Consider the following 7,664-nt stretch of genomic DNA (forward strand, 5'->3'; position numbering starts at 1 on the left):
GGTTAGAATGCGCGTGGGTGCGATTGAGGGGGTTTTGGTGGGCCAGGACAGTCGGAAGCAGGCGTGACAACGGTGCAGACGCTTGCAAAGCCCCATGTTTGTTTTCCAATTTGCAGGAAAAGGACATCTGAACCATTCAACAGACCAATGCAAGCCCGCGTTAGATGACAAAACACATCTGAACCGCATGGTTTGAATGGTTATGAGTGGCTTGAAGGTCGATATTGGAGATACCCTAATCTGCTTTAGAAGGGGGAAGGAATGTAACAAGACAAGCACTGAAGAAGTGGCAGCAACGCAAAGACCATCCAAAACAATAAGGTGTGCATCAAGGGTGATCTCTCGCGTGGTCCACGTCAGATTTAGTAGGAGACAAAACGTTTGCTTCGTCCAGAAGAAAGAAAATAACAGAGAAAGGGATTGGCCAGCGGCCCAGCTCCCATTCAGCTAGTCCCCATCCCCCGATTCCTCTCCCTCTCACTTTTCCCTCGTCTACCGCCGCCACTGGCGACCTCGCCGCAGCCGCCGCGACCACCAACGCCCTCCCCAACGGCCACCCCTTCTCTCCTCCCCTTACCTTCTCCTTACCATCGGCGACCTCCTCCCCTCTCCCTCGCACCAGATCGAGCAGCAGGCCGGGATCCGAAGCAGCCTCAGATCCGGCACGCCCTAAGCGATGGTTTCCGTTGAGAACGCCATGGACAAGGTGCTCTGGCCCTGTTGCTGCAGCCATGGACAAGGTGCCCTCCCCATCTCTCTCTTCTCTCTCTGTTGGATTCGTATTGGAAGCAGGGTACTCCATGTGGTTCTTTACCCCATATATGCTTTATTGATCTATATTTATTGAGTAAATGTTCTTCCTTTTTGACTGATGGTTCATTGATATTAAGGATTTCTCTGATTTGAGTTTTTTTTTTGAACAAGATGTGTGCGGATCGGATGAAGAAGAGAAGAGGAAGGATCTTGAGGAAGAGTGAAGAACAAGGTGATCTCTCTCTCTGTCTATCTGATTTGCTTATGTTATTTTCATGTGTTGCACTGCCCATCTCTCCACGGGATTGAGCTGACATGGTCATGGCACTGATGCAATTACTCGGTGCAAACCCCTTCTTGTTGCTTGCAAAGGCAGATCCCACGACCTCACAGAAGTTATTAGTCTTCACCTGCATTTGCTTTTGGCTTAAAATTCATATATATATATATATATATATATATATGAGTAGGTGACAGTGATATCCTGAAGTGCAGAGTGGCTGGGCTAATTTACTAATGAAACTCACTAATATATCCTTGGATGTCTTGATCATGATATAACCTCCAATTAAGCGTGCCTAAAAGAGGCATCCGTTTCCCTTCCCATGACAAGAGAAATTTTCCGCCTTTTTGTTGCTGTACAGCACCCCGTGTTTCTTCTTTAGGTATTAAGGTAGCAGGCAGGACAGAATTGAGATGGAGAAATTGAGGATGATTAGTTTTGTGATTGACTGGTTTGTTCGTTTGGTTAGGAAACAGAACAACATTCTATGCAACTTTCAAAGAATAAACTTTTCCTTATCTTTAGCGCATGTACAGAAGATCATAAGCATGCAAAAACATGGTCTTGCTTATTTTACAATAGTTTCTTTGTGAATAAATGAGATGTGGAATCTACAGAAAATTGATATTTTAGTTGTATAGTATAGCAGGAAAATCATAACACGACCGTCTTCATCGGGGATGGGCACGGTGAGAACTGAGAAGTGGCAACGCGTGAGCACATGTTCGGCAAGGAAGGTGATCCGCATGCCATCTGCTGCAAGGTTGTGATAACGTCGAGTTCGTGTTACCCAAAGCACACAGCGCAAGCGGGACAAGCTATAACAGCTAGTGTTCTTCTCTGTCGGTCCTGAGGTGCAGTCCCTGAACACATCTCTCTAAAAATTTCTCTCACCCACTCTGATTCAGTTCTTCCCTTTTTTATGTGCTACTTTGGTTCCTATAGAGGCCTCCTCTTAATTAGACATTTGGTAAGTATGGGGATATATAGCTACAACTGGCCCTCATGAAGAAACCAAAATCATGTCTTCCTCTCTTCAACATAAACACCGAAATCATTCTGGACAGATCTGTTCTATAATATAAATCTTAATCCACTTCACCAAATCTAGCAGATGAGAACAATATGAATATAAGAAGTAAGTTATCTAATAGTTCCATTTTGGGACCAAACGCTGGTTCTGCCTATAAGTAGGTTTCTTCTTACAGTATATCTGAAAGAGTTAGTTATCATATTTAGAATGTATAGCGGCCAAAGTAGTTATTTCATCGTTCTCTTTCCAATATAATTCACGATTGCGTACCCTGATATGTTTAGTTCCTTTCCAAAACAATTCGTAAAGTAGCTTTATTCACTGTGGTTACATGTTTACTCTTTACAAACATTTGTATCCTATTCTGATGCCTCTGTTCTTTCTGCAGTTCCTGGAGTTGCTGAAGAATTTGATAGAAGTCAAGGTTAAAATTTGAACAGGGTAGGTGTCTACAACACGAAAGAAAATGAAGATATATACTTGCATTAGATGAAAGTGGCACAACAACAACAACAACACACAACAGAAACATAGTGTATCAAGAAGCGTCGGCTGCCTGTAGGAGATATTTTGCCCTGCAGTTTCAGTTTCAGGTATACTCAGTTATTTGAAGCACTTTCACATGGGAGTTTCAACATTTTATTCTCCTTATTCTGTGTACATGTGCATCAGATGAACTTTACAGAGACATCTAATCATTTCCCACCGGTGCATGTTTTGAAAAAAAAGGTATGTGAATCTAGCTTTGTATGTCCAGAGTAGTTGTACTTTTGTTTGTGCCATATGTTGCCATCACACTAGCTGAATCTCTGTTTATGTTTTATGTCTTTCCTCTGAACTTTGTAAAATAATGACCAGTCTAAAAATTCAGTGAATTGTGCTCCACTTTTGCTATATCTTCTGGCTAATCGGAAATGTTTTCCAGCTGAGTGTCGCTGATGCAAATAAGTCAACAGTCTAGATGCATTTATGGTATGGTCTACTCCTTTTCACTGAATCCTTGATAATTAACTACATTTAATCTTTGATGCATTGATGTTATGACCCATGACTACAAAAGTGTCTATGTAGACCTCCACAAGTTCATGCCCTTCTTTGTTCAGTTAGTTTCGAAGGCATGCTGTACCCATGTGCTATTTCTCTTTGCACCACACCCATTTCGTTTTTTCAGTCTGCACCTCTTTTTCAGATCCTTCCATTTAGACTGTGAATGGTGAGATAGACTAGACAAGTATAGCAAGCAAAATAAAGGAACGAATGGCATGGATTCTTTGTTGGGTGAACTCTACCCGAGTGACTCTACATGCCATGGCTAGCCTTTCCATTTTTTCAAGGTGTCGCTTAAATCTTCTCCCCCATGAACTTCCGCTAGAAATATTGATCAATTGCACTCCTCAACAGTACCTAGATTCGACCACTGATAGCTTATAGTTAGATTGAATAAGTCGTGTTATTTCTTACTACTGTAAGATAAGTTTTGACCGGGACATAAGTTAGGTAGGATGGAGGATCGTATTATCGCCAGGCTTCGTTCTTTTCCACATCCAAAACAACAAGCTATGCATAAGGGGCGATCGCTGGGGTTGTACACGTTGGCATCGGTATCACTATTTGCAATGGCCAATTGGAAGGAGCAATGCATTTTGTCGTTGTGTCCACGTCGGTCTGAGTTCTGATTGGTACACGCCGGCGTCACCGTGTGCCCCAAATTGACCCATTCATCTAACTTAATAAGAATTCTGATAGTTGAATTGTCGTAACATGCAGAATTATATTATGACCTTCAGATTAACCTGAGTTACTTTGCTGTAAAATTGAACCAAAATGCTCTCCCATCCCTATACATATTTTTTTCTTATCTAATTTATTGTAAAAGAAGTGCTTGACATATCGTGTTCTGGCATTTAGGAGTTACAACTATTGCTGGTGGGAAATCAAGCAGAGGAGGGCATGTTGGTGGACCAAGTGATGCTGCAAAATTTGCTACTGATTTTGAAGTCTGTTACATTGCCAGTCGTTGCTCCCTTTTGGTGATTGACAGAGGAAATCAAGCTATTAGGGAGATTCAGCTCAACTTAGATGACCGTGTGTACCAGTATGAAGCTGGTTTTCCTCTAGGTATGTATTGTGCAATTATTATATGCCCTGAGGGTTCATTTCACTAGGTTGTTCCCTCATTAGATCATCCTAATAATGTTGAAGCACTGACATTCTTATTTCTTGTTGTCTTGTACATATCACTAGAATTAAGTATTGAGCCAAGCCGGTGAGAAGCTGACTTTAGCACATGTTGTCTTAATTTTTGTCATACATCAGCAGTTACTAGATTTGTGCCATGTACTTCCTCCTGATCCCGCAGTACTATTTTTTAGGCAAACCCACACTACTAAATAATATGTATATGAGTATATCATATATGGGCTCATTTCACTAGGTTGTTCGCTCACTAGATCGTCCTAATTATTGTACTGTACTGAGTGGTTGAATTATCATGCTGATCGGGGCGAGGTGACTATAGCGACGAGATCTTATAAGTGGTTCTTAGAGGTGTACTTGCTGTAGGTGATCAATTTGGTCCGGATTGGATTTTCTTTTTATCTTTGTGATTGCTTTTCTTATAATTGATCCAACAATAATGATGCATGACCAGCAAGTCATGCGCCTGTGGCTTTACACTAAGCTTTGTCCACTATTAACCTCCTTTTGTGTGTTCGAAAGGATTTCTCCATGTATCATGTAATAAGAATTGTTTGTTTCTTTTTTAGGATTCAGGATGGGCGCCATATGTTAGACCTCTTCCCGGCAAGGATCAGATGCATAATATGGTATGTACATGCAATGGAGATCGAAATGCATTTGGTCCTCTAATATGCACTGCTGGCATACAGGTTATTTTTTGTTTCAAGCACAAACACACGCGTTCCATGGTTAATTTTGTAGAGATGGAAACAAATTGAGTTCTTATGGCTTCTAATTGCTGAGGTAGGATACGAATCCTTTATGCCCTTTGCTGCAAGCGACATAATACATGTAAGTGTTTCATCCTCTCCTAGAGCTCATGCATATATGTTAGTGATGGACAATCAGAAAGACTAAATGCTACTCCCTCTGTCCCATAATATAAGAACGTTTTTAACACTACACTAGTGTCAAAAACGTTCTTATATTATGGGATGGAGGGAGTAATAAGGTGCTATTTAAAATCGTTGATGGTTTATACTTTGATCATTTAGTTTTAGGATGGTTTGTGTAAGCCACACATTTTCATGCATGAAGCTGCTACTCTTGACTAGGATATGTGTGCTATTTGTTAACCTCATCATATTGGGGTTGGTAACTCAACATACCCGCATATTACTACCCCGGTGAATGCCGGAAAATGTTAACCATCGACCAAAAATATCGCTCCGACTAGATACCTGTTTCCAAACTAAACAGTTGTTTTCGTGTCATCTAGACTATACCAAATATAGTAATAATCAATATATGATCTTGGGCAAGCCGAAATGCCATTATTTCTTTTTAAAAATGATACCATGCTATCTGAATTTGGAAATGAAGCAGCTGATCCACTTACTCAAGTTTCAGTTTTCTTCTTTAGTTTTGCATTTGCAGCCAGAATTTTTTGGTGTTTCAAAAAATAGCCTCGAGCTATTTGGACTACCTACTTGTGACCCAAAGCTTAAATTGTTATATTTTAAGGTTGTATGTTGTGACCACTAAGACTAAAGATTGTAATTCATTGTTCATCGTACCAATGGTGTTCCCGTTGAAGATGATCGTAGAAACTATATTATCAGTTCATTGCTACTTTGTATGTGACTTATCCTATAGCCTCGTATATGTCAGGATTGTAATACGAGTGCCTTGGTCATACAATTTTTTGTTATGATGTCCAAAGGTAATATGTTAATTTTGATGTCATTTATTGGTAAGTAAATCAAAGTCAACTTTATCATGTGCTTACATGATTTGGTATACAAGATGGATCTTTAGCTTTTGGGGACATACTAATGAGAAAGCTGGCAAAAAGGATCTCATTTAAAAATTTAAAATATGCAAGTAACAGTATCAGCTTTTCCTGTAATTCCTTGACATGTCATTCTTATTCCTTATCAATACGAGTAAAACTGAAAATGAGTGTCTTGCATGAGTTTTAGTTAGTTTTACTATGTTGCGGATTTCAATACTGAACCAGTAAGGCCAACATGCATAATCAAGCTTAGATTAGTAAGCCAACCAGCCAACATGCATAATCAAGCTTAGATTAGTAACCCAACCAGCCACTGTGATGTGTGCAGACAAGATTAGATTTGTGATTTGACTGCGTTCTGATAATCTGACGAACTATTCCTCTCTTTTGGAGATCGCCTGTTTTTTGGAGGATGTTAGACTTTGATTTCAACCGCTCATCGTGCTCTTTCAGTCATCCGCCTCTCAGCTAATATAGAACTATTAGCTGTCTCTGTTCGCTCTGCTTGACGAGTGAATAATTTGTTGCTGCTGTTCTATTCCATGTGTTTTAAAAAAAATTGACACTCATTATGACTGCATATACAAGTTAACAAATGCGCTAACAAGATTAGTGCGCACAATCACACACAGGAGGCGCACCCTGCTTTCCCGTCGCCGCCTGGTAAACCCTACACCGGCGGCCGTGGGTGCCGTACAATTTACGGATGTCCTGATGTACCACCGGCGGGTGGCCAGCCCTAATTACACCGGCGCACAGACCAATCTGTCAAAACAATGCAAGGATCGATCGACATATGTAGCTGAACGGCGACCTAGATGCATGTACTATATGCATGCATGCCTCTTATACACGAGCAATACCGTCTCGTGATGTACTCGTACCTAGTACTTAGACTCGAATAAAACTGGATTATTGCGTCTGGATTTTGATGTGAATCCATATGGTCAATTTTCGTGAAGATAAAATTAAGTTTGGTTCGGAACTTGCAGGCATGTATCGCTGGATAGTGAGTAAATTAAATTTGCGGTAAAGCCAGGTACTATACTGAAGAGTACCTGAAAGCTCCAAGGGGGACTAAATTCAGCTCATGATCTTTTATGTGTGTATTCCTTACCTATAACAATATATGTCTTTGTCTGTGCAATTCATTTTGCGGACAGGTAAAGAAGAGTACATGAAAGTTCCGAGGGAAACTAAATTCCTGCCTCTTCTTCCTTCCTCCTCCCTCCCTGGTGGCGGCACATCCACCGCTGCACTACCCCCTCCCCCACGACTACCACCACCACCGCACCTCATCTCCCACTGGTCACACATACTCGCCTCAACCCTTTTTTTCCGAGTTGGACTAGCCTAACCCCTTGAATGGGTCGCATGCGTGTAGATCGGACCTCACGATAACCATGGCCTTCTCTCCTATAAGTTGCACGTGCTTGCCACATCCCCACATTTGACGCACGTTTGTGGGGCAAATGACGTGGTGAGTGTCTCCATGTTTCCCACCAGCCAAGAGTGCTCGCCTCATCCCTTGGTCATGTTGCCCATGGATCAAAGAGGGTATTGAGCCAGTGACCACTACCTCTTCTCTCGGTGAGGGGCCGTACCGTGGTCCCCCATGATCG

General features: G+C 41.4%; 1 long non-coding RNA gene across 2 annotated transcripts; it reads left to right on the forward strand.

Moving 5' to 3' along the window:
* The first annotated feature begins 462 nt into the window (after positions 1 to 462).
* LOC123115622 (uncharacterized) lies at positions 463 to 7,151 on the forward strand. 2 transcript variants are annotated; one of them, XR_006456680.1, is made up of 7 exons: positions 463 to 740; positions 925 to 985; positions 1,678 to 1,890; positions 2,458 to 2,662; positions 2,742 to 3,041; positions 3,978 to 4,187; positions 4,835 to 7,151. It is a non-coding gene; the product is annotated as an uncharacterized lncRNA (long non-coding RNA). The 2 variants fall into 2 exon arrangements; XR_006456681.1 differs by having other exon boundaries at positions 1,683 to 1,890.
* Positions 7,152 to 7,664: the final 513 nt, after the last annotated feature.

The sequence above is a fragment of the Triticum aestivum genome, chromosome 5B, assembly GCF_018294505.1.
Source record: "Triticum aestivum cultivar Chinese Spring chromosome 5B, IWGSC CS RefSeq v2.1, whole genome shotgun sequence".
NCBI classification, from domain to species: domain Eukaryota; kingdom Viridiplantae; phylum Streptophyta; class Magnoliopsida; order Poales; family Poaceae; genus Triticum; species Triticum aestivum.